Source organism: Hydra vulgaris, chromosome 13 (genome assembly GCF_038396675.1).
Source record: "Hydra vulgaris chromosome 13, alternate assembly HydraT2T_AEP".
NCBI lineage: Eukaryota > Metazoa > Cnidaria > Hydrozoa > Anthoathecata > Hydridae > Hydra > Hydra vulgaris.
In genome coordinates, this window is record NC_088932.1 from 36,736,239 (window position 1) to 36,761,872 (window position 25,634).

General features: G+C 30.8%; 1 long non-coding RNA gene across 1 annotated transcript in view; it reads right to left on the reverse strand.

Annotated features, from left to right (window-relative positions):
* Positions 1-5,399: 5,399 nt before the first annotated feature.
* LOC136089504 (uncharacterized) overlaps positions 5,400-25,634 on the reverse strand; it is a 71,440-nt gene continuing 51,205 nt past the window's right edge. Inside the window, exon 3 of the long non-coding RNA XR_010643114.1 lies at positions 5,400-5,468. This is a non-coding gene — a long non-coding RNA (uncharacterized LOC136089504). The remainder of the gene's footprint in view (positions 5,469-25,634) is intronic.

Below are 25,634 nucleotides of genomic sequence, written 5' to 3' on the forward strand. Positions count from 1 at the left end.
CATAATCTTTTCTGCCATACTCTAAATTCTTTTATATTCTTATTAAAGTTATGAAATTCTTTTTTGAACCTCTTAAACAGCTTTCAAACTCTTGGTGATTTGTTTGAACCACAAATAGAATTAGATGTTGCATTTATAAAGAGCTCTGGAATACGAATATGAGAAAACTTTCGTTGGCTTTTTAGGAGTTATCAGTCAATAAGCCATTTGTATCAGTCAATAAACCATTTGTCGTTGCTAAAGTGTTTTAGCAATGTGTAAGTGTCTATATGTGATATATCAAACAAACTATCCAGCTTGAATATAAAATATGTAGTTTTTTGGTTTACTTTTTTTTCTTGTCATTTATTTGCAGAAAATTTTTTTAGTGTCTCATAATCGGTTACCAAGCAACAATCGGATCAACTTAGTCCTTCTTGTTAGACTTCGTTGGAATATGAGTAGGTAACCAAAAGTTTTCAATAATTATGCTAATTAGATGATTTGCAATAGGTCTTGCTTTTTTTCTAGAATTGTTATTTTTCTCAATAAAATTTTTTTTTGTAATACAATTCTATTCAATTGTAGCTTTCCTTCTTAAAGGTTTTTAAAGGAAAAACCAACAATCCAGTAATTTAAACGAGAAACGTTTGCTTTTTTAGCGGCAATATTTTTTGTTTATAATAATAGCTGGAATATGGATGGAATCTAATATGCCTTTTTTTTTCTGATCTTGGTCAGAAAAAAACTGACTCTTCTGCTTCAACAGATGCATTATTTCCTACATATTATTACTTTTAGTAGGTCAACCAACATTCTTTTGAGCCATTTTGAATTTTCAGTCTTGTATAATACAACAACAATGGAAGCCACTGTTGTTGTTTAATTCAGGACTAAAGCTTGTCAATCAAACACTGTTAGCAACTATACGTTCAGATATAAACTTTTTTACAGTAAAAATATATAGAACAAGCAGTGGCGCCGCTGGGTTTGGTGTCACAGTGTGGTAAACTTTTGGTGCCACCCCTCAAGACTTTTTTCTAACAGGACCAACAATACGGGTTTCAAATATATATATATATATATGTATAAATATGTATAAATATATATATATATATATATATATATATATATATATATATATATATATATATATATATATATATATATATATATATATATATATATATATGTGTGTGTGTGTGTGTGTGTATATATATAAACTCCTTTAAATAAAATAGCAAAAGATTTTTGTGAAGAATTAAATTAAAAAATTAAAAAGCAGAGATATTAATAAAGAATACCAAAAAATCAAAACCTGAAAACTATTGGTTTAAGTAATATACAAATAAATTGAGGGAACAGTTAGTAGGTAAAAATGTTGCTCAACATTTGCGCAATTCCGTTACTCTACCTTCCATTGTTGTGTGAGGGATCTAAAAAGTGTCCTAAATTCAAAATTTTTGGTATTTAGCGTTTTTAGATAAAATGTTTTCACTTGTAAAAACTCCGATTAAAATTTAAAAAAGTTTAGAATTATCATCAGACATCTCGTTGGAACAGCTGCTTTTTGCGCCGGTGTTTTTTTTTTGTGTTCATTGGGGTTTTTAATGATAACATATATTAGTTTTTTGATTAACAACTTAGCATATGTATAGTTGTAATACATTAAATCGTTTTCCAATAACACGCTCTGAAATCCTTTAAAGGGTGATTGTTATTCTAATAACAAAAAATTGATCAAAATCTTTATCAATCAGTTTATTATAAGACGCTTCATTTACTTTTTTGACAACATTTTTGCTTTTTTACTCTTTCCAACTTTTTTTGTCCGGTGTTGTTTTCCATTCTTTATAGTATACATACTAATCATAGCATGTTTTGCTATGTTTTCCGTTCGAAACTAATTTACAATGAAGCTCTTTTTTTCATGTGATTAAATTGATCTGATTAAATTGTAGGACCATGTCTTAAAATCAAAAAATCAAATCAATATTTTTGTCTATAGTATGAAAAAGGTACATGTACCAATAAATTAATTATAATAAAAATTATTGACATTACATAGTAAAACACTCATGTAACCATTTTTTAAAAAAATAGTGATCGAATATCACAGTAATCGGTAACGTTTTGAGGGCTAAGTAGCAAAAAACAAACATAATGTAAACTATAGCTACCATAAATCCTTAACACGTCAACCTACCCGACTGAATCTTTTTTTTTACATTCGCCTTAGAAAATAAATTACTTTTACAAACACAAACAAGGTTTCTGAAAGAGGATCGTACTGATCTTATAATCAGAACCTTTTACAAGCGTATGTATTTTGTAATGTAAATTTTATCCAGAGTTTGGCGTTGCCATATGCTACATTTGCACCAATTTTTTTAAATTATATTTAGTGTTTCTCATTTTACAGATGTTTTTATTATTGCATTATAAAGTCAAAATTTCACTTAACTTAAACATTCAGATTAAATTATTTTCCGAGGACAAAATAAAAAGATTTAAAACTTGTATCTCAAGCTACCTTGATGTTTACGCCATATAAGTGATGATCACCGCATATAAGTGGCGTTCTTGGGTTTGCTAGGTTGGCATTGTCAGGACCATCCCTCAAAATCTAAAATATGCAAGATTTGACAGCATATTGCATGTTCATAACAGTAATAGTTCATTACTTACATTCATCGTGAAAAAGAGTACATTCAAGTTCCTACCATTCAAGAGTTCGGAACCATAATAATTTACTTAAGGCTCTTCTACGTGAGTTTTGTAGAATGAAGGGTCTATTCCATAAAAGTATTGACGAACCTGAAATGTGTTTTCTTAAGAAAACTCTATTAATATTTAAATATTAATTTTGATTTAAATTGCTGAAACATTCAAAAACCTTTTCAAGACTTACCGAACATGAGCAATCTTGGTTGGACAAATATATATCAGTTGAAAAAAAAGACGTTGCAGCAGGTCCAGGTAAAAAGAGCAAGGAGTTGAAATATTTAGATAATAAAAGCAGAAGGTATAAGGAAACAATAAATCAATAAAAATCAAACCAACTCATAGTTTACTTTCATAAATATTAAATGTTATCTTGTTTAAGGTTGCCATAGTGGCTAGACATCTTGCGGAAGCATTGGCATTAGCTTCAATAAAAAAAAGCCATTAGATGAAATAAAAAAAGACTTTGTTGTTCTCATGAGAAATGCTTCAAATCCTGATAAAGTTCCAAACACGGAGACAAGTTTACCGGAAAAAAATGAACACTGAAGATACCTTGAGACTAAAAACTCAGTGTGACCTCTCTAATAAACAGTATCAAATTACAAGAAATTTATTCATAATGCATAATGCCAAATTTTATCTTTCACTTTATAAAATTTATGTATGAGAGACAAAAATGATGTCCAGATGGTTTAATTGTGACAGAAACATCTGCTTTAACTCCTTTACAGAGTATGTTTAATCATACTCTGGCAAAGATACTAACTTTTACTAAATTTCAAGACTCTATTCTGTGAAAGAGGGGAAAGGTTTAAAGGTGTACATTACTTCAAAGGTAATTTTGATAATTCCTTTAGTCAAAAAGTGTATAAACAAAAATATACTGATACAAATATTGGCATATATATATATATATATATATATATATATATATATATATATATATATATATATATATATTAGTAGTAGAAAATCACTTAACAAAATTTTTTTCCATTTAACACTGTGTTTCATCAACAAAGATTTATCAGGAATGCATATATATATATATATATATGTATATATATATATATATATATATATATATATATAGATATATATGCATATATATATATATATGTATATATATATATATATATATATATCTATATATATATATATATATATACACATGTGAGTGTGTGTATGTTAATACTGGCATGTAATGTATATTCATTTTTAAATGAGTGTTTACAATGGGAAATATGATATATACTAGAAGCATGTTTGCCTGTCTCATTTTTAATTTCTGTGTTTTGTAAAATAAACTACCAGTTAGCAAACAAATCTTTTTAGCACATAAGCTTACAAAAATACATGGACGAATTACTCAATCATTTGTTGTAACGATTTAATTTGGTTTTAGCGTAGTTTTGTATTAAAGCTCAAAGCAATTTAAATAAACAAAATTTAAACGCCACGTAATGCTATCTCACGTTTGATAAAAATATAAAAAACCTCAGGTTCAAATCAATCAAATCTATATTTAGTTTTGTTTTGGTTTTACCAAGTATCTTTCGTCATTTGAAAAAGTTATTACCTTTTTACGAAAAGAAAAAAATCAAGTTTTAGGAAAATTTCTCAAAAATAAATTATTCGTTGTTATTTGGCTGACTATCTCTGACAACTCCCAAACCTACGTACACTCAAACCTCTTTTTGCGCGGTAGATAGGGACCGCATAAAATAAAACGCCTTAAAAAAGAAATCACATAAAACTTCAGGAGTACCTATAAAAAATAGTTTTCAAAACAATATTAAAAACATTTTTTTAATGCGATTAGTTACGGACCGCATAAAAAAACTCTTTGCATTGCTACACAAAAATTCAATTCAACTCTTATATAAAAATTATTTAAAAGTTAACGTTGTAACGCAATTTGTGGTTGCATGTTCATAACAGTAACTAAATAATGACGTATGTACATACTTATTACACATTTTAATCGTTGAGATTGAAATTATTGCGCGTTCTAAAATTAAATTATGTGAGATCGCACAAAAAAAACAACGCATAAAACAAAACGCACAAATAAAGTATCGCATGAAAAAGGACCGCATAAAAAGAGGTTTGTGTGTATATACTTTTTATTGATGCGCCTTTAGAAGTTTCACCGCAAGGTTAGTGCAATTGAGCCTGATCCAAAAAAAGTTTTTGAATGTCATTTTAAAAAAAGTTGTTTCAAGAAATAAATGATTGTTCAGACTTTCATTTTAAATTGCATTCTGGTTAAAATCCATAACTGTAGTATTGTAGAAACATCAGAGTTAAAAGTTGACTTAAAACCCATTTAAACCCAAAAGAACTATTTTTCAAAAGCCTGTTAACAACATATCGTATTACTTTTATTTTATAACGCTTTATACAAGTAAATAATAAATAGTGAAAGTAAAAAATAAATAATTGTATTTCTCATTAATATTTCCGGGTATTTAATCCATAAACTTAAATTTACACACTGTGGACTCATGTTAAATCTAATATTAACAATAAATTTGTTTCAGGAAAAAGACATTTATTAAAAGTGACATCCATTTTTATGTATTGTTAAATATAGCATAAATTTCTATGCAAACTTAAGAAAAAAATCATTTTTTCGAAATATAATAAATAAGTTATTTACATAAATATTTAAAAATAATAATGACGTAATGATGACTCTTCAACAGGATATCTTGTACTCGGGTTCATACATATCGTTTCGGGTAAAATGGCATTTACGTCTAGATAAAATTGAAAATAGATAACATATTTGCTTAAAAATATAAAAATTTTGTAATAATAAAATACTTTATATATAAGTTTTAACCTGCGTAGAATATAAATGCGGTTAATTAATGCCATTTTTGTATTTTGTTTTGCCATTTATTGATGCCAAAATAAAATACAAAAGTATCACAATTAAAGTATTCAAAAAGTTAAATGCTTTCATTCCGCTATTATAATTTTTAATTATATTTTTTAAAACTACAGTATGTACCACTAATTTTTTTATGGTTTAGTTATAACATTTATTCTCAACAGGACTGAGTTGAGGTAAAAAAAATGACATAAATTGTTCTTTTAGATTATTAGGTAATAAGAGAGCCCCTGTCTGTATATTATAAATAATAAACCGACAGAGGCTCAAAAAAGATATGGATGGCAAAATATTAACCTAATCTTTTTATAGAACCCCTGCAGATTATAAAAATAATATAAAGTATGGTAAATAAATCAAATAGAAAATTTAGCTAAAAAATAGTAAAAAAAAAGATACAATTAGGGTTAGGACTATTGTAATTGTAATGTAAACAATAACAGTAACAATAATTATTGTTATTGTATTAACTTAATTTAGAAACAATAACAATACTTGTGATTTACAACTATTGTAATTCTGTAATACAACAACAATAAATATTATATTGCAATTCATCTTTATAAAGCAAAAACAATATCTGAAATAAAAATGTATTGTAATGACCCACTACAATAACAATGAATATTGTTATTCGTCTTTGTAATACAATAACAATATATTGTTATTGTAATAAAAGACATTAACATTTTTATTTAAGAAGAATTATTATGTTTAACTGTTTGTGTTATTAAACTTAGTTTTCATATATATTTTAAGTTCCTTTGCAGCATTAAAATCAGAGGAAAAAATAAAAGGGGTGAATAAAATAATTTATGAATGTTATTTTTCATAATAGTAAGGCTATCATCAGACAGGCAATATTTTGCGGCCATTTAGAGCTTAGAAATACATAAGAAGACAGGTGATGCAAAAACTAAATATGTAAAAAATAAAATTTGCAATATATTGCAAATCCGTAAATAACAAATAGCAAAAATAATAGTAAGTTCGTCAGAGATGAATATAAATACGTTAAAATACGTTAGCTTTTCTACTTTAATGTAAAGTAATACACTACAATAGTTATTGCAATTGTTTTCATCAAAACAATACAATAGTAATTGTAATTTTATTTCATTAAAACACTACAATAGTTCTCGAATTTTATTGTATTGTTAGAAAAAAAAGCAATACAATTCTTATTGTAATTGTTTTTCATCGCAGCAATTCAATACCAAAGTAAAGTTTTTTTGTTGTTTCTGTAATATTACAATAAAATACTATTGTATTGTAATGAGTAATTGTATTTAATTTTCACAATTACAATTACAATAGTCCTTAACCTACTTCTTCTAATCTCTACATTATAAATAACGTGACGAGCGCCACCTCAGAACCAGAAAGTATTGAATTCGTTCGATCGTACCTTTTTAAAATATATTGTTTTGTGTTTCGATTAACTCCTGTTAACGATGAAGCTTCGGATTGAGTTTTTCCTTGATCAACGATTAGATTTACAACAATATCTCCCATGTTTTGGAAAACGGAATTTCGCGGCAAGAAGATTCAGATTGAGTTTTTCGCGGCAATGAAGTTTTAAAATTGAATTTTTCTTTGATCAACAACCAACGATCAAAACAAATTTTCGCGTACTTTGGCAAACAGAATTTCGCTGCATGTTTTAATGAAAATCTAATATACACATGCGCTAAATGTTTTAATAGGAAATCATGGTTGTCTTAATTATCATCATGCATGTTTTAATTAAATCATGGTTGTTTTACAAATACAGTGTTCAAATATATATATATATATATATATATATATATATATATATATATATACATATATATATACATATATATATATATACATATATATATATACACACACACACACACTTAAATTTAGAAAAAACAACTTTTAATGGTAGTCCCTAAAATGCACATTTATATCGAAATGAAACAAGGAAACGTTCTATATCTTCGCAGATAGACTTTTTCTTATGTAGAATTGAATTCTGAGTCGAATGGTGACACGCGCAATGTCACCCGACTAATACCTGCTGAGTTATTAAACAAAAACCCGATCAAAATGCATAAAAACCGTTTTTACAACAGCAACAATGCATTTTCACACCTGCGGAATGTTAGATAGGTATAGATAAATATATAATCTTTTTCGTCAATATAAATTTTTTTTTTACAAAACCTTTTACGTAACAAATCGACTGGAGCGAGCAGAAGACGATTTATCATCTTTCCCCGTTAATTTTAATTTATTTTACATTAAATATCAATTAAATATAAGATAAACACAAGTTATAAGATATTTAAATATATATAAATATAAAACTCTTATGATTAAAATAGCCAAATAAATATATCTTTATTAATATAAATACAATTAAATGCATTTTTATAAATATAACCATAAGCATTTTTAGCTATTGTGGAAATAAATAAAAAATTTCAAGACGTGTAAGAGTTTTTTAAAAATAAGAGATTTATTCAATAATGTTGAGGTCAAGTAACTGTTGTTTAACAACGCATTTAAAATGTTGAAAAGAGTTTATCGTTTTAATCTCATTTGTGAGAAATGAGTTCCACAATTGTGGTCCTCTTCTAGATATTGAGAATTTCGATTGTCACAAAGACATTTATAGAATATAGTAGTACTGCTTAGAATATTTTGTTTCGTATTTATGATCAATAAACTTATTGAATAATTTTGTCCTAAATATATTCCATAATTACTTCCAACTAATTATGGAATATATTTAGGACAAAATTATTTTTTAATTTAAACATAAACTGAAGGATGCTATAAATGTTTTGTTCATAAATATTAAGAACTCTCCGTTCTTATAAGTAATTATGGAATATATTTAGGACAAAATTATTTTTTAATTTAAACATAAACTGAAGGATGCTATAAATGTTTTGTTCATAAATATTAAGAACTCTCCGTTCTTTCATTATTTTTTTAGCACTAGCATATCCATTTGTAAATATGCGGCATGCTTGCTTTTGTTTTTTATAGACTAAGGCTAGTTTTGATTGGTAAGTACTTGCCCAGGCAGCATTCCAGTAGCTAATGTAGCTATGAACAAATGCAAAGAATAAACTTTTTAGACATACTTTGTTTAAAATATACTTAGTTTTATGCATGATTCCAATGCTTTTAGATATTTTATTTTCTAACAACTTGATATCCTCTTTCCAGCTAATATGTTCATCTAGAATGACTCCTAGAAACTTCACAGAAAATGCTCTTTTTAATTTTGTTTTGTTTTGTCATCTAAAATATCCGGGAGTTTTAAAGGTAATGTGTCTGACTTTGATGGTTTTGTGAAAAGAATGTATTTGCTTTTTTCAATGTTCAATGAAAGTTTGTTGGCCTTCAACCAATCGCTTAGCTCTTAATTTACTGCGTTAAAAATAGTTTTAATATTTTAGTGGATGTAGAAAGCTTGGGTGTCATCAGCAAAATGAATAAAATTCAATATACGAGAAGATAAAAATATGTCGTTAATATAGACAAGAAAAAGCAAAGGACCTAGAATAAATCCCTGGGGAACGCCACAAGTAATGGTTTCAATGGAAGTGTAAGTGTTATTGTAATATCGCGAGGTTAGAATTATTTTGTTCTATCTCTACAAATCAAAAAATTTGAGTTATATAAATTTTTTTTCTTTTTATAGTTAAAATATTTATTTTTTACTACCAAATCAGTAAAAAATAAATTATTTCTTAATATACCTGACATTGCATTTTGTTCCACCTCCAGTTCCACCTGCAGTTTATAAATTAAAATTATAATGTGCTATCTCCGTTTTATCTGTTTTATATTTGAAAGTCGTTAAAATCAAAATGGCAGCCGCGGTAGATTTTTTTGTTGAAAAATTACAACAAAACGTTGAAGGTAAAATATGTATATATATATATATATATATATATATATAATGTTTTTTTTTCATAGATCATAGTTATTTGAACTTTCTTATATATTGTTCATGGTTTGGGTATTATTGTTATTTGTTTATTATTATGTATATATTTTTTTTTTTTTAGAAACTGATCTGACTGTTCTTGGATACCCTAATGGTGCACATCAGCTAGTCGTCTGCCCCCACATAGAGGCCAAACTAGGAAACGAAAGTCAGCCCCTAAAACTTGGATACAGAATGTGAGAAAGCAGTTGAGACAATCTGGTCAAGCTTATAAAAATAGAAAAGGAGAAAATTTTCTATGCAAGTCTGTAACCACAAAAAAAGACTGTTTAAATTCTTGTAAATTTAAATGTAGACAACATATCAGTGATGAAGAACGAGCACACATATTTTCTGATTTTTGGTCTATGGATGATACCCAAAAAAAGCATTTCTACAGTAGAACTACTGAAGGACTCCAGAAGAAACGTCATCGAACCATCAATGAAAATTCGCGAAAAGCATATTCATTTTATTACAGCTTTTTTGTTGGTGATTTGCAAACTCGAGTTTGTAAAGAATTTTACCTCACTACTTTAAATATAAGTAGTAGAAGTGTTTATTATCATCATGAAAACAAGAATGATGCTACTGGACGCCCAGCCTTTTCAAAATGGGGGAAACACACCCAAAAGGTTGTTAATCAAAGATCAAAACAAAGTGTTAAAGATCATATCAATGAATTTCCACGTGTACGATCACACTACTGTCGTAAAAGAACAAAAAAAGAATATTTTGAAGCTTTTTTAAATCTTAATAAAATGTATGAACTTTACTCTACCTATTGCAAAGAAAAGAATATTGCCCCTGTTAAGAAGCATATGTATAGATTCATATTTGAGCATGACTTTAACATTGAATTTCAAAAGCCAAAAACTGATTTATGTGATACATGTTTTGAATACCATAATGTAGTAAATCTAACTGAGGAGCAAACCCAAAAATTTTCCAAACATCTAATGTTGAAGAATGAAAATTGAGCAGAACGTGAAAAAGACCGCAAACTTAAGGATAAAAATGTAGCTGTAGTATGCATTGACCTTGAAAATGTAATAAGTTTACCAAAATCAAACATAGGAGCATTTTTTTACAAACGTAAACTCTCAGCTTATAATTTAACTGGGCATTGCTCCCTAAATAAAAAAGGTTATTGTATGCTTTGGCATGAAGGCATTTCAGGTCGTGCAGGAAATGACCTCGCAAGTAGTGTAACATGCTTGCTAGAGAAGACAATTGCTGACCACCCAGATGTTAATAAACTCATACTATGGTTTGATTCCTGCGTGCCTCAAAATAGAAATAGTCACATGTCCATTGCCTTACATGAGTTTTTGATATGTTACCCAAAAATCAGGGTAATAGAGCAAAAGTTCTGTGAATCAGGGCATTCTAGTATACAAGAGGTTGACAATATACATAGTCAAATTGATAGAGCACTAGCTCCTCTTGAAATATTTAGTCTATTTGGTTTAATCAGAGCAATTGCTAATATTCAAAAGAGAAATCCTTTTTCTGTCTACAAAATGAAAAGATAGGATTTTAAGCATTTTTCAGCTATTGCAGGCTATTTTAATTATAACCTTGTTCTCTATACCCAAATAAAGCATCTGGTTTACAGGGCAGAGTTTTCAGATCATATATACTACAGAAAGTCATTTACTGATGTTTGTTCAGAAGTACGAATTAAGCGTCTTCCTAACAATCCACGATCTTCATTAGCTGTGGCAAGACCTCTTGCAGTTGTACCAATGGCTTCTGTCTTAAACCAGTGTGCTCACATTTCTAATGATAAAGCTAAGGACCTTCAAAGTATGTTCAAGTATATGCCTGCTGTAGACATAACATTTTATTATAGTATTTTAAAATAATTTATTTTAATGTCAAAATATTTATGTTTTATGTTTATGTTATGGTGTTAAATGGGCTTCTTATTGAAACTGTTGTTTTTAATGAATAACCCAGATGTGCTTACCTTGCTGAATTTAATCTTTGAAATTCATTTCACTGTGAAATGTATTTTGGATAATATGTTCTTGGAGCTTATTTCAACCAAAGTTTTATTTTTTTGTAAAAATCTTGGTACATACTTTAGATAATTAAACTTTATAAATATTGCATTTATAAAATTTTTTTACTAGTTAAAGTAAGATTTTATTCCAATAAAACAGAGATATGCCAAACAGTTCTTTACCTTGCTATACAAAATACTAATTTGTATTATATTTTTATATAAAAAATGGAGATAGAACAAAATAATATTGTATTTTATAAAATAAGTGTGTATTATATTGTTCTATCTCCAAATCAGGGTGTGGTAATTCAGATACCTGCACATTATATCTTTTGAAGTATTTACTTTTAAACTGTGGTAGCAAGTATGGGAAATTAATATGAATCTAATTTGTTTACGTCTTTTATGTTTAAGTGGTTAACAGGTCCTTTAAGAACTTTGAATTTGATTTTCTCAGTTCGGAAAAACATGGAGTTAATACAAAATAATTCTAACCTCGCGATATAAAGCTTGTTTCCGATTGTTTAGATTGCAACTAAACCATTTTAGATTTTTATTTTTATACCATAATTACTAAGTTTGTATAGGAGGATTTCGTGATCCACTGTATCGAACGCCTTTGACAAATCGATAAATACTCCAAGTGTATATTGATTTTCGTCAAACCCATTCAAAATTTCGTTAACTAATTTTGTTACTGCATGTTCAGTTGAATGGTCTTTTTAAATATCCTTTTCAGTAACCAATACGGATTGGTTACTGAAAAGGATATTGTGATTTTGGAGGTACGAAAAAAGTCTACTGTACATTATGCTCTCTAGTACTTTCGAGAAGCATGATAGTATGGAGATAGGCCTATAGTTTGATAAAGTAGAGTTATCTTCGCTTTTATATATCGGAACTACGCGTGCTAATTTTAAGTGTTCAGGAAAATCTCCACTTTTTAGTGGAGTTTTTCCTGAACACAAAGAAATTATGGTTTATTGAATATCCCCAATAGGCGATATTCAATAACATCATAAATTTTTTTAACCACCTAAGAGCTAATGTCATCAAGGCCCGGACTCTTTTTTTGATTGTATTGTTTTAAATGCGTTTCAAAGCTCATCAGAAGATAAGTCCATTACAAACTTCTTTTAAATATGATTTAAATATTTTTTTACTTTGAGTTATTTTATTAGCTAGTGTGTTTCTGATGTTTGTAAAATACTTGTTAAAGCTTTCAGCAATCTTTTCATTAATAACAATGTTTTTGTTATCAGTATTTGAATGGTTGGCAGGATATTACCTGGATCAATCTTTTTCTTTCCTATTACTGCTTTTATAACATCCCAAGTTTTTTTATTATTGCCAATCTTATTTTGTAAAAGATTTGAATAATAATTTACTTTTACCTTGTTTCTTAAGTTTTTCAAATAGGATTTTATAACTATTATATGAATGTGTTAAATTGAATTTAAATTCGAAATTAAAGTGCAAAGCTATCAAGCAAAAACCCGAATAGTGCAGCTGGCTATCATAAAAACATTTCACTTCTGGACACCAGCGTGTAACTTTGCATAGTGATAGTGGACGGTATGAACAACAAAAAAATAGCGAGACACAAACTTGTTATGCATCTGGAATCGTTTTACAGATGAATTATTCAAAATGGCCAATGGCGGCCATTTTGAATGTATTTAAATGGTCATAACTGTAGAACTAGTAGTGATATCCACTTCAAATAAACATCGATTTGTTCTAAGAGAAAAGTTACATAAAACTGACTGAAATCAATGTTTTGAAATTTCAAGATGGCTGCCATCGGCCATCTTGAAAGTTTTTAAATGGTCATAACTTTAGAACTAGTAGTGACATCCACTTAAAATAAACGCCGTCTTGTTCGATGATGTAACAAGAAACTCATATTTACATATTTACATACATTTACGTATTTACATAATTACAATACACTTTTGGATTACAATTCGTCATGGAAGGAGATCTGGAGAACATGGTCGAATTCCGGGTCTTCTTCAACTTCTAGTTCTTCATATGAATCACCATTTGTTTCTTTGTAACAATAGCCGTTACATGCACACAGCTTAGTGCATGGTAAACCATGTCGTTTACATGAACAGTTTTTACACTCAGTTTTGCACGAACAACGAATCAGTTCCTGGCAATGTCGAGAAATCTCCGGCAGAGTGCACCAAAGTGGTGTATAGCACTCATCAGCAGTATCTTTCCATCCCCATTCAGTGGGTAAACATCCTGGAGTAACAGCAGACAAGCATTGTTTCCATAAGTGTGCCTGCAGTGCTGCTCTCTTTGTGTGCTGCAGAAGAGCGTCTGCAGTCGGCGGAATGTTTTCAATTGCTCTATTCTTTATGGTGTAGAGTATACGGCGGCATTCGTTTACGCCAGCAGCGGTTGATGATCGATCGTACATCAATACTACAAATCGCTCAATGGCCTTCATTGCCGTATCAGTTAAGACATCATTTTTTAAGTCTGACGTGGAAATATTGTGAAATGCAGCATCAACTACTCGGTAGTTCATCCACGCTTTCCATGCCGTTCGTTTTCCAATCCCACAGAATGTTGATACTGTGTCACATCCGGTGAAGGCATGAAAGAATGGTAAATTTGACGATACACCATCTGGAATGTGTTGATGTAGATGGTGAACTCCTATCATTCGTCTTCCTTTTCCAACTCCAAAATCAATCCACAACTCTTTCACTCCAATCATCTGGCTAAACACAGAGAGAGCTATAACGACCACATCGGAGTCCACAGTGCGTATAGTTATAGTTAAGTTGCCATTTTTCAGTGCATGATTAGCATGGAGCAAAAGACGGCCATCTGCCTCTTCAGCACTACAAGGAGATATGGACGATACATCTAAATCTTGTTGACTGGCACATGCAGTTTCTTCAATGGTACAAACAATAACTTTTCCAACTACGGATTGCGTTAAAACGAATCTGGAAATAAGGCCGAACAGTTGCGTCTTATTGAAGTCCACAGATAGGAATTTGTCAAACTTTTTTGGAATAAGTGTACCCATTGTGACGTTTATGCGTTGCCCTGATCCACGATCTTCCCGTGTTTCGGACTTCAAGCTTTTTAGGACATACCGATCAAAAACAATGTCAAGGCGCTGCACGGATCTCAGAAGTCTGTCCACGAATGGTCCAATCACATTTTCGCAGTAGTCAGAGAATGTCTTTGACGATCTCGGGTGAAGCATGTGTACGAGTGCTGCACCATCAACAATCAGAGCAGAAACCTTATAGTCAAGGTTGAAGTCTTGTTGTTTCTCGCTACCATACTGTTCCAAACAAATGAGGACATCTGATTTGCTGGTGGCCTTACGCTTCCTTCCGAATTCAGAAATTGACGGCGGATAACGGTTGTTTTCGTGTGAAAAGAAATCCTCTATATCACTAACACGATTTTGACTTGCTACATACATTTTACAAAAGTAGTTGGAGTCATGTTTAAGATCAGCGATTTTAGTTTTATGTTTGGAACCTGGAATTTTCAAACTGTGGAACAGTTCAAATTTGTTTCTTTTCAAAGGCTCATGAATTGACTTTTGTCTGGACACAAGACGGTCAGCTACGTACTCGTTGTATTGCTGTTGCCCTGTGATCTTGGCTTCTTGAACAGTTTTTTCGGCTGAATTGGACATTATAATCTTATGGTTGTCTGCTGTCTGCAGTAACTGCTCCGCAAAAGGATTCCCATCATCGCGCATAGATTTCACCACTTCAGACACGTGATGAAGATAACGAGTCTGAAAACTATTTCTGTCTTCATGATGGCGACGGTGTTGATAACCCAAAGAAGTGGAACTGCGAACTTCATTCTCAAACTCATTAATCATTCGAGAAATTTCTGGACCAGCCACCATCCACTTAAGAAGAGCAGTTTCGTTATGAAGTACATTGATTGCTCCTCCGTCACTCTTGATCAATTTGTTGTTCTGTTCATGAAGCTGGTCATCAGACATGGCAGAGAAGTCCGCGTTAGTTTTCCTACTTGTGAAGTGGCCCTTTTTGAATTCCTCAAACACATAAGGGTGTCGGACAGGTAGCTCTTCCAAGGTTTTGATGAAAACCGGCAACCAGCGAGAGTAATTAGTTAGATCAAGTGCGAAGAACCACGGAGCAATCTGCTTTAGCATTCGCACGTACTCCTCGAAGTTTGATTCGCGAATACTGCGCACAAAACTCAGTAGCAGGCTCTCCAACTCCATAACGGTTTGCCAATAAAGAAACTGATTAGATTTGTTGCTTTTCCTGGAAATCCACTCTTCCAATGACTCAACAAAGTCCTTACAATCTAGCTTATACGCCTCATCACGAAGAATGAAAAGAGATGCCAGGCTCACTTCGTGCGCATATCTTGTTCTCTTTATGTGCGACGATTTAAGCAGCGACTCACTCCTTCCAATGCTAGCAACCTCTGCTTTTATAAACATTTCAGTCCAACCACTGCCCTTCAACCACTTTCCAATCATGTTTTGAATGGCCATTTCAATATGGAGTCCACCCATCATAATGACTATTTTATCCTCTCCATAAACATCCGGAAACTTCCATTGTATATACTTTGCAACTGCGTACACGGGCTGATCACCAGTTATAACAGCACCTTGTTTGTTATTGACAGCACTCGTTATTTTTATTATTACATCCATCAAATGGCGTACTGTTGCTGGAGACTGAATGTGATCTGTTAGCAATGGCAATAGTATGTTATGACATGGAAAGGTTGCTGGATGCATATTTCTTTCCGCATGGAAAGCAGCGAATGAAGTTTTATTTGTTGATGTGTTATACACAGACTCCTGCACAGAATTTAGCGAAGGTGTCAACTGCTCAATGGTTATTGGATCACTAGCAATAGGTGATGCATTCACGGTGGTCATTAGTGGTTCGGAAACAACATTATTCGTTGCAGGGAGAGTGGTGTATGTATCCGGCAATTTGCTATTGATTTTCCTAGACCAAAGGAGTCCATCTGAAGTGGATTTTGAATTTGAATGGGGAGTATCCGGATGCTGAATAATTGTGACGCTAGAGCCGTGGAATGAATCGTTAGATGTAGTTGAAGATGGATTGTGATCAATATTGTCTATCGCAGCTGTTGTAAAAACACCTTCAGACAGGCAACTTGGTATCACATGACCTATTTGCTCATAAAATTTGCACTTTTCATTAGTCAAACTTGATTCAATTTCTTGAACTCGGTCATATGAAATACTTAAACCTAGAGAATTCAATTTGTCGACAACTGATCTTTTCCGAGTGCAGTTATGGATCATCAAACCAAGGTACACGGCCAATGGAGTTTCTTGGTTTGCTTGATGACGTATTTGTTGAGGTCTGTTGGCTCTGCTACGCTTTACACTATTAAATCGAATTAACTGTGCAATGGAATAAGCAGCTTCCTGCTCGGGTGCGGAAGCAGGTGAACCATTGTCGATATTGTAGCCTCCTAAAAGAGTATTAACAAAATTTACAAGGGAAGGTGGCACACAATCACGAGATCCAAAGTCGCCTATAAGCGAGCCGCTGAATTTGGGAAACTCTCTAAACATATCTCTACGGAGAATACCAGCTGCCTGAGCAATGCAAATACCGTCCGACATATCGTTGAAGTTGCAAGCATCACGTATGGCATTACCCACATCTGGCTCAAAGCTTAAGATGACTTCTTTACCACACTTGTCTTCCCTCAAACCAGGAACTAAGGAAATTAAATCGTCCTTCAGTCTAGTTCGGTTGATAGACTCAGACTGAACTCCGAGACTCGACATACGATCTGCACAAAGTTTATTGATGTCAGACAGCTTAAAAACAGGGGATGGTGTACCATATATAAACATCTCTTCCATGTAACTAACCAATTCCGCAATGACAGAGCCATAAGTCAATCGATAGAGATTGTGTTCATCATTGCTAAAGGAGCGCTCATGACTGCGGGCTCTGTTGAGAAATCCCCTGTAACAGTCTTTATGATATTTGACTTCGAGTGCTATGAAATCTTGGTTTGCTATTTTGTTAAGCAGATTTGTGTCCTGCATTTCAATGGCTAGAGCATACACTTTTGGGCCAATTTCTTTTGTGCTTGCCTGTACTAAGGGGTTGCCTGTCACAGATTCACCATCACAAAACAAACAACAACTTTTTATGTCAACTGCTTTACATGAGGATCGCATGCACCTAGCAGAGCTCTGGGCGTTTTCAGAATCATCTTGCACATTTTGGTTTCTCTCAATGATTCTCTGCAGTTTCTGAGAGTCGTACTTGTTTCGGCAAAGCTTGTGGTACTTTGCCTTATTAACAATTAATGCGTGCAATAACTCCTTTCCATCACTTATTTTATCCAAGCGAATAGTTGGTGGCAAAGCTTCATGATTATCGAACTCGATCAAGTTTTCACTTAGAGTTTTATAACCTGCCTCTTTGGGAATTATAAGAGGTTCCGGTGAAACACGCTGACACAAAATGCACAATTCCAAATTGATATCACGCACAGGAACAAGTACCTCAGGAAATTGTGTGACATCAACAAGCTCTATTTTTCTTCTTTTACTGGTAGACATGATTGTTATTAAAACTGAAAGAAATGAAAAGCGCATCACGAAATAAGCATACAGAGTAATACAACATACAGAGCATACAAGTAAATACCTTAAAAAAATAATTTACATATATACAAATAATCTTGGTAATATTAATAATTATATTATTAATAGTAATAATAATAATAATAGTAATACAGTAATTACAATAAATAAAATAAATCAATATTACGTTTTATACAATAATCATTTATACATACATAGCTACAGTTACAAACAGTAAAAAATTGACAAAACGTAACAATTAACGATGACATAAAAACGACTACTACTAAAAAAATTATATAGATTTAGTAAATATGTTAATCATAATTGTTAAAATATGAAAACCATAATATATTGTGCAATAACACAATAACACAATAAACAAAAAAAACAAAAACAGAAAAACACTGTGAAAAACAAAAACCAAAAAAAGGGATAAACATTACAAACAAAGCTACCGCTAAAAAAGTACAAAGCATAATAATGCAATCAAGCAAACTAGTAACAATAAATAATTCATAAAACATAGAAAGAAAAAAAGAAACACTTTATAAAACTAACATGATGGAGTAAATAACTAGCAAATGATTTTAATGATTAGCAACAAATAATAAGTAAAGCTATATGCACTACATATACTAAAAACTAAAGAAAAGAAAATATCATTACATAACGGAAAACATCATTGCATAGCTAAATAAAACTACCTTAAAATAAATCATAATATGAAATGAATAACTAACGAAATATGAAAAAAGTAAAAACAATATAAAATCTTGTTATGCCAAGTTTTCCCAAATTTTCGAATGTTTTCTTTCCTTTTTCATTCATTTTTAAACTTTTTTTTGTTTATTATTATTTTCGTTACTTTTGTAGTTTATTTTATATCCTTTCAAATAGTTCGTTCTTTTTTCTTCTTTTTAGATATTTCGTTTTTTCTTTATAATTGATTATATTTTTGAAAAACTAAAGCAAAATATCTCCTGATTTATTGATTTTTCTTTTTCTTTTTTCACTCTTTAAAAAATTATTTATAGTCGTTAATAAAAAGTGTCCACCGTTTGCGATGTCATTGCAAAGTTCAATCATTAACAACGTGCCATGTTTTTATTTATTCGTCCGTTATTCGTCCGAATTTGGTTATTACTACGACCGTGACGTAATATAATGGCGTCAACAAGACACAAATCTTTCTTATCTTTAAAGACCAATTTAACCAATTTTATTCGCTTAACGGTTTGTGTCTCGATTGTTTTACATACAGGAATATATAAACTTAAGTTGTGCAAAAGGATTTGTTGGTGTCCGGCAGTGAAATATTGTTACGTAAAAAAGCATCAACCGACTGCACTAGAATAAAATGCAATAAAACCGTTTTTACAACAATGACAAAGAACCCGCTGAGTACACTGATTCAAAATAATTTTCTAAGATAAGTGCCATTACGCAGAATGTCTGTGTAGTTGTTAATCAGAAACCCTAACAAAAATCAATAAAACAACTTAACAAAAATTTAAATAAGTATAATAATCGTAACAAAACTGTTTTTATAATAAGTTTGTTTTTAATGTAAGAATGTTTTTTATGTAAGAAACAACTATAACTTAGAATTTCTATTAGCGTCATAGTTAGTTTTTATGAACTTTCTATTTGCGTCATAGTTAGTTTTTATGTATACTACGCCTTTAAACACAATGAACATTTAAAGTAAGTTTTGCTACTGTTTTTTTCGCAGCCATCGTGATACCATTTTCTGCATAGTACACATAATAAATGTTGGAGCGAATGATTATTGTCTCCTTTGCATGAATATTTAGCACATATTGTCCAATCTTTGTTTTGTTGGTGTATATTTGACATCACCATGTCAAATATACCTATACTCTTTGTTATACAAATGCTTACTTTTAACTTGTTTCGAGTTTTTACAATAAGATTTAATATTTGCTTCTCTAGTACTTTTTTTCGATCAAACGTAATTGAGATCTCTCCAAGACAGTAGATATACCTTATAAACTTTCTTGCTTCTGCTATAGGCACATATTCTTTTTGACCTTTTATTATTTGATAAGCCCACAATATAACATAAACACCGCAATCAAAACTATTATTTTGTTGTTCGCAATCTAGACTGTTATAGAATTTAAATTTACTCATGTCTAATTTTGATTGAGCAAGGGTTGATGAAGTTTGAGTTATTTTCATTAATTCTACAAAGTGCTCTCGTCTGTTATTGTTTAGTCGTAGTGAATCAAAAATGCAGATATAATTGTTGTTTAATGAAATCACTCCTAATATCCAATGTTTGCCTCTTTTTATATCTGTATTTATATTCACCAAAATAAAGTCTTTGTTAAATACGTCATGTTGGTGCATAAATTGAAAGTTGTGCAATGTTTCCATTTACTAAATATCGATAATTAAAATAATCTAAGTAAAATATTTGATTTTCTCAAACGATTTTAAGAACAACAAACATACTTGATCAATTACGTTTGATGTTAAGGGTTCATTTTCATTCAGCGACGGATCTTTTAACTCTTCAGCTGAGGGAACCAGTTGTGGCAAATTACTAAAATCTGCTATAAAAGTTGTAACTGTTTTTTCTTCTAGGCTTTTATTGTTTTTATCATCTATGCTACTCAAATTCTCGGTAGAAACTTCTATGCTTGTATTGTTTTTGAATTTATCTAAAGTTGCCAACAAAGTAAAAGTATTTTCCGTCGTGTTTAACTTTGTTTTTTTTGGTGTCGAATGTTTTGGAGGCAAATGATTAGATACTTCTAAGGAATTGTCAGCAGCTATAATACTTAGTTCTCTGTCTTTTGGTCTCGGTTTTTTTCTGCCACTTCTAGTTTCATGGTTATTGTTTTTTCTTAATTTGCTAAAGCGGTATGTTGGCTTTGATATATCTGGGGGTGCGTTTGGTAATGATTTTACTGATACTATATGATAACAGTTTTTTCTAGCAGGGCATGTACAAGTATATCCTTTAGTATTACCGTTATAGTTTAGAAGATGTTTTTTGCCATCAATTGCGCTTTTTACTGTATAACAATCATTTTTCGGTTCAAACGCAGCTAAATCTTTTTTTAAAACTATTGATGCCAACGTGTTAGCAGATTGTCTGAATGATTTACTAATGCCAATCTGAATCGGTTTCATTTGATTTTTACTTATACTTTCTAAGATATCATTTAATGGAGTAAATTCTAAATCACTTATTTCTAATAACTTTTTGGTGAGATTTTGGTCAACCATTTTGAAGTTTCCTAGATTTTTGTAGCCACGGTTAAATTCGTTAAGAAAATAAATTTGAAATTTACATAACGATAATACCATAGAATCTAATGGAAACTCTTTATATTTTTGATGGTCTTTAATCATTCTATTCAAACGTTCTGCAATATTATTTATTGGACTTACATCATTGAAAGCTGAAAATCTGTAATATATTGATTTATTGCAATGCATTTTAATGTCATTTCTCAAATGTTTTTCAAAATATTTAAGAAAAATTGCTGACCATTTCAGTTTCAATCTTTCATAATCGTGGTCAAAACTGTTACTTTCGCATAGTTCCTCAACCTTTGTTATGTACACTTTGTAATCATCTTTATAACCTTTTACTGTGCTGATATACCTTTTTACGTCTTGAAGAACACGATTTCTGGAAAATATTATGTTCGATGAAATATTTGAGTTTCTCATTATCGAATTTACGATTGATTTTTCGCGATCTATTAAAATTGGAATGTTTTTTCCAAATTTATCCAGTAACAAAAGCCGATATATAAAACTTGACCAAACTATATCGTGTGTTACTTCATGCTTTCTATCGTGTATTACAAACATCACAGGAAATATTGGTTCTATTACAAAATCAGTGTTTCTCATAACTAAAATTGAAGCATAAAAGTCCCCTGAAATAAAAGTTGTAACATAAGATAAGATTTGTTTTAATGACGGATTGGGACTGCTTTCTTTTATCAGTTTATTAGCGAGCTCTATAGCTTTTGGATGAGCCTTAATTAACATCAAGTCACGATGAATAGCAAAGTGATGGATGAAATCATATAAATCTTGATTGGCTAGCTCTTGGACTCCGTAAATTTCATCATTTGTAATTCTCCGTTTTTTCACTTCGTTGTATTTGATATTTTCGGTTTGCTTAGTGTTGCGTGGTGTAACCGATGCTTCAGCATCAATAAAAGAATAGGGAGTATTTTTTAGGATATAGTCTTTTTTTGATATAGTTAAAAAATGTTCATATAATTTTTGTGATTCAATATCCAAAGCATTTGCCTTCATAATATTTTATAGAGTTGTTGTTGAACGGATAAACTGTCTGTCACAATTGCTATTTCCGTGAGGAATTGAAACTGAAGCGCGATGATCTCCAAAATAGTGAATTATCACAAAAGGCATGTTGCTTACAAAAACTTGTTTTTGAAAATTGTTGTTGTATTCGTTTGTTTTGCCAATTTGATTTTTATAATAAGTTTTTGTTATACCAAGTTGTTGGTTTTTCATTCTCCCAGTGTTTCGAAATCGATAACACTGGGCAACAAAAAAATATTTTTTTTTTTGTATCTTTAGCAATTTTATTCAAATTATACTAATTTTGGGCTGAGAAAAAAGAAAATGACAACGAAAATTTTTTATTAGCTCTAGTTTTTGAGATATACAATTCTCAACAAAGATAAACAATAGCAATAAATTTTTATTTCAGCTAATTTGCAACAGAGAAATATGACATATAATTTACATATTCTAATAACATTTAAAGTACATTTGGTTTTTTTTATTGCAAATATATTCTAATAGTTTTAAAAAAAGAAATCATGATCATCAAGTTATTAGGGTTTCCTTTTGTAGACTAGTTCTGGAGCATCCCTACACACAAACCAACAGTAATCTGCAAGCATGGCCTCATTCCAACGACCCTGATATCTTTTTTCCATTACAGAAATAACTTGGTGAAACCTTTCCCCATGTTCATCACTAACAGCTCCACAATTGGGGGGGGGGAAAGAAGTCTAGATGTGAGTGGAGGAAATGAATCTTGAGGGACATGTTGCATCCAAGTTGATGGTATTTTTGCAGAAATACTGTTACCAATTGAATGTAGTTATAATCTCGTTTGTTGCCTAAAAATCCACAAATCACTCCTTTAAGAGCTTCCCAAGTTTCCTTTTCGGGCCCCTTCAAAACTTCGTCAAATGCAGGATCCTTCATAAGATGACGTATTTGTGGTCCAACAAAAATATCCTCTTTAACTTTTGCATCACTTATTTTTGGAAACTTATTTCTTAAATATCTAAAAGCCTGTCCTTCTTTGTTCATACCTTTGACGAAATTTTTCATCAAACCCAACTCAATATGTAATGGTGGAAGAAGTACATCTTTTGGATCCACAATTGGTTCAGCAATAGCATTTTTTTCTTCTGTGTTAAGATTTCTTGCAGACCAGTCTTCTTTTATATAATGTGAACTTCTGTCTCTACTGTTCCTAAAAGTATAGCAATGACTTTTAGATCACCACAAATTTTCCATTTGTGTTTATTGTAATTCATTGAGTTGAGGAGAACTTTCATGTTTATATAAGTCTCTTTCATGTGAACTGCATGGCCAATAGGAACAGAAGTAAGACGGTTTCCATTGTGCAGTAATACAGCTTTCAAGCTTAGCTTAGATGAGTCTATGAATAATCTCCATTCAATTGGATCATAGTTCAAATTAAGACAATGCATTAATCCAAAAACATCAATGCAAACAAGATTATTTTTTTTCTCAAAAAAAGAAAGCAGATTTTGCTGCCGTTTTCTGTAGTGTGAAACCTTGACATCAAGTTGGAGAAGACTCCACTGCTTTAGTCTTGACCCTAGAAGTTCTGCCTTTTCCTGTGACAAGTCCAGATCTCGAACAAGATCACTTAATTCTGCTTGACTCAATCTGTGTGGCACAACATCTGTTAACACAAAATCAGGATCATTTGATGTGGAAGGCTTGTTTTCTTCTATTTCTACTTCATTTTCTGCTTCTAACTCACAACTTTGTGGTGGAGTAGGAACTGGTAAACTATCTGAATGTGGAATAGGTCGAATGGCAGATGGAAGATTCAGATATTTAACTGTTCCTACTTTTTTCATTGACAAACCTGCTTTAATGGGTGGGGTCAAACAGAAATAGCAGTCATCTGTATGGTTTTTAGGCTCTCTCCATACCATAGGAACAGCAAAAGCCAAAGATCTTTTTTTATTTTTCAACCATTCTCGTAGTGTAACCGGATAAGAGCTACAGCATATATGTGGAGCCCATGATTTATCCTGGTCCCCTACCTTCATATCGAAGTAATGCTGGTAAGCAGTCTGCACAAAAGGTGTCATAGTTCTTTTCTGTGAGGAAAATGTTATTTCACCACAAATGTAACAAAAATTGTCCACTAAATTTACACATTTCCTTGGCATGTTGATTTGTAAAATTTTACACTAGTAAATAAAAAACAAAAACTAAGAATAGATTAGACCAGAAACTTTAGCAAACACACATAACTAGTATCACAAGTTTTTAACATGAACAAAACATTTTGGAACAAAAACAAAAATTTTTTTTTTTTAAAAAAAGAAAATTTCTACTCTTGCAAAGGTTGAATAAGCTATCGCGATTTACAAAATCTGGAAAAATATCTGGTATTTAAAACTTTAGTTTTTGCAAAGCCGTTTTTCTTTGTTTTTAAGGAGCGAATTATTATATGTTAGCTAGAAAGTTATAAAAAACAAAACAAAACAAAACAATAAACTTACGATTACAAATGTAATAACAATCCAGTCACTAACTGCATTATATAAGTAATAAAACTATAATAGTATTATTATTTTTATAAAGCACTTATAACTTTTAAAGTTCATTCACTGTTCAAACAACATTAGTAATTCCAAACTTTAATCAAAGTAAAAAAACATCTGAAAAAATGAAGTGGATAATCAAATATTATTAAAAACTTCAGGAACTTCTACAATACACTTAAACAACTTTATAAAAACATTCTTTATAAAAGGGTTTGCATTATGAAACGTTACGAACAGTCCGTAAAAACGCGCGCTAATTTAAAAATCAACCAATAAAAAGTTTTTTTTGGTTGGTTTTAAAATTAACGCGCGCTTTTACGGACCATTAGAGGCTTTTTTCGTAATGCTTAACTTTTTATAAAGTACGTTTTTATGAAGTTGTTTAAGTTCTTTAATACGTCATAAATAATATTTAAATATCCACTCTATTTTTCTAGATGCTTTTCTACTTCAATTAAAATTTGGGATTACTTATGTTGTTTGAACTAAGAATGAATTATAAAAGTTATAAGTGCGTTGTAAAAGTGTTACACTTATATAGTGTTATTACTTTTATATGAAGTTAGTTA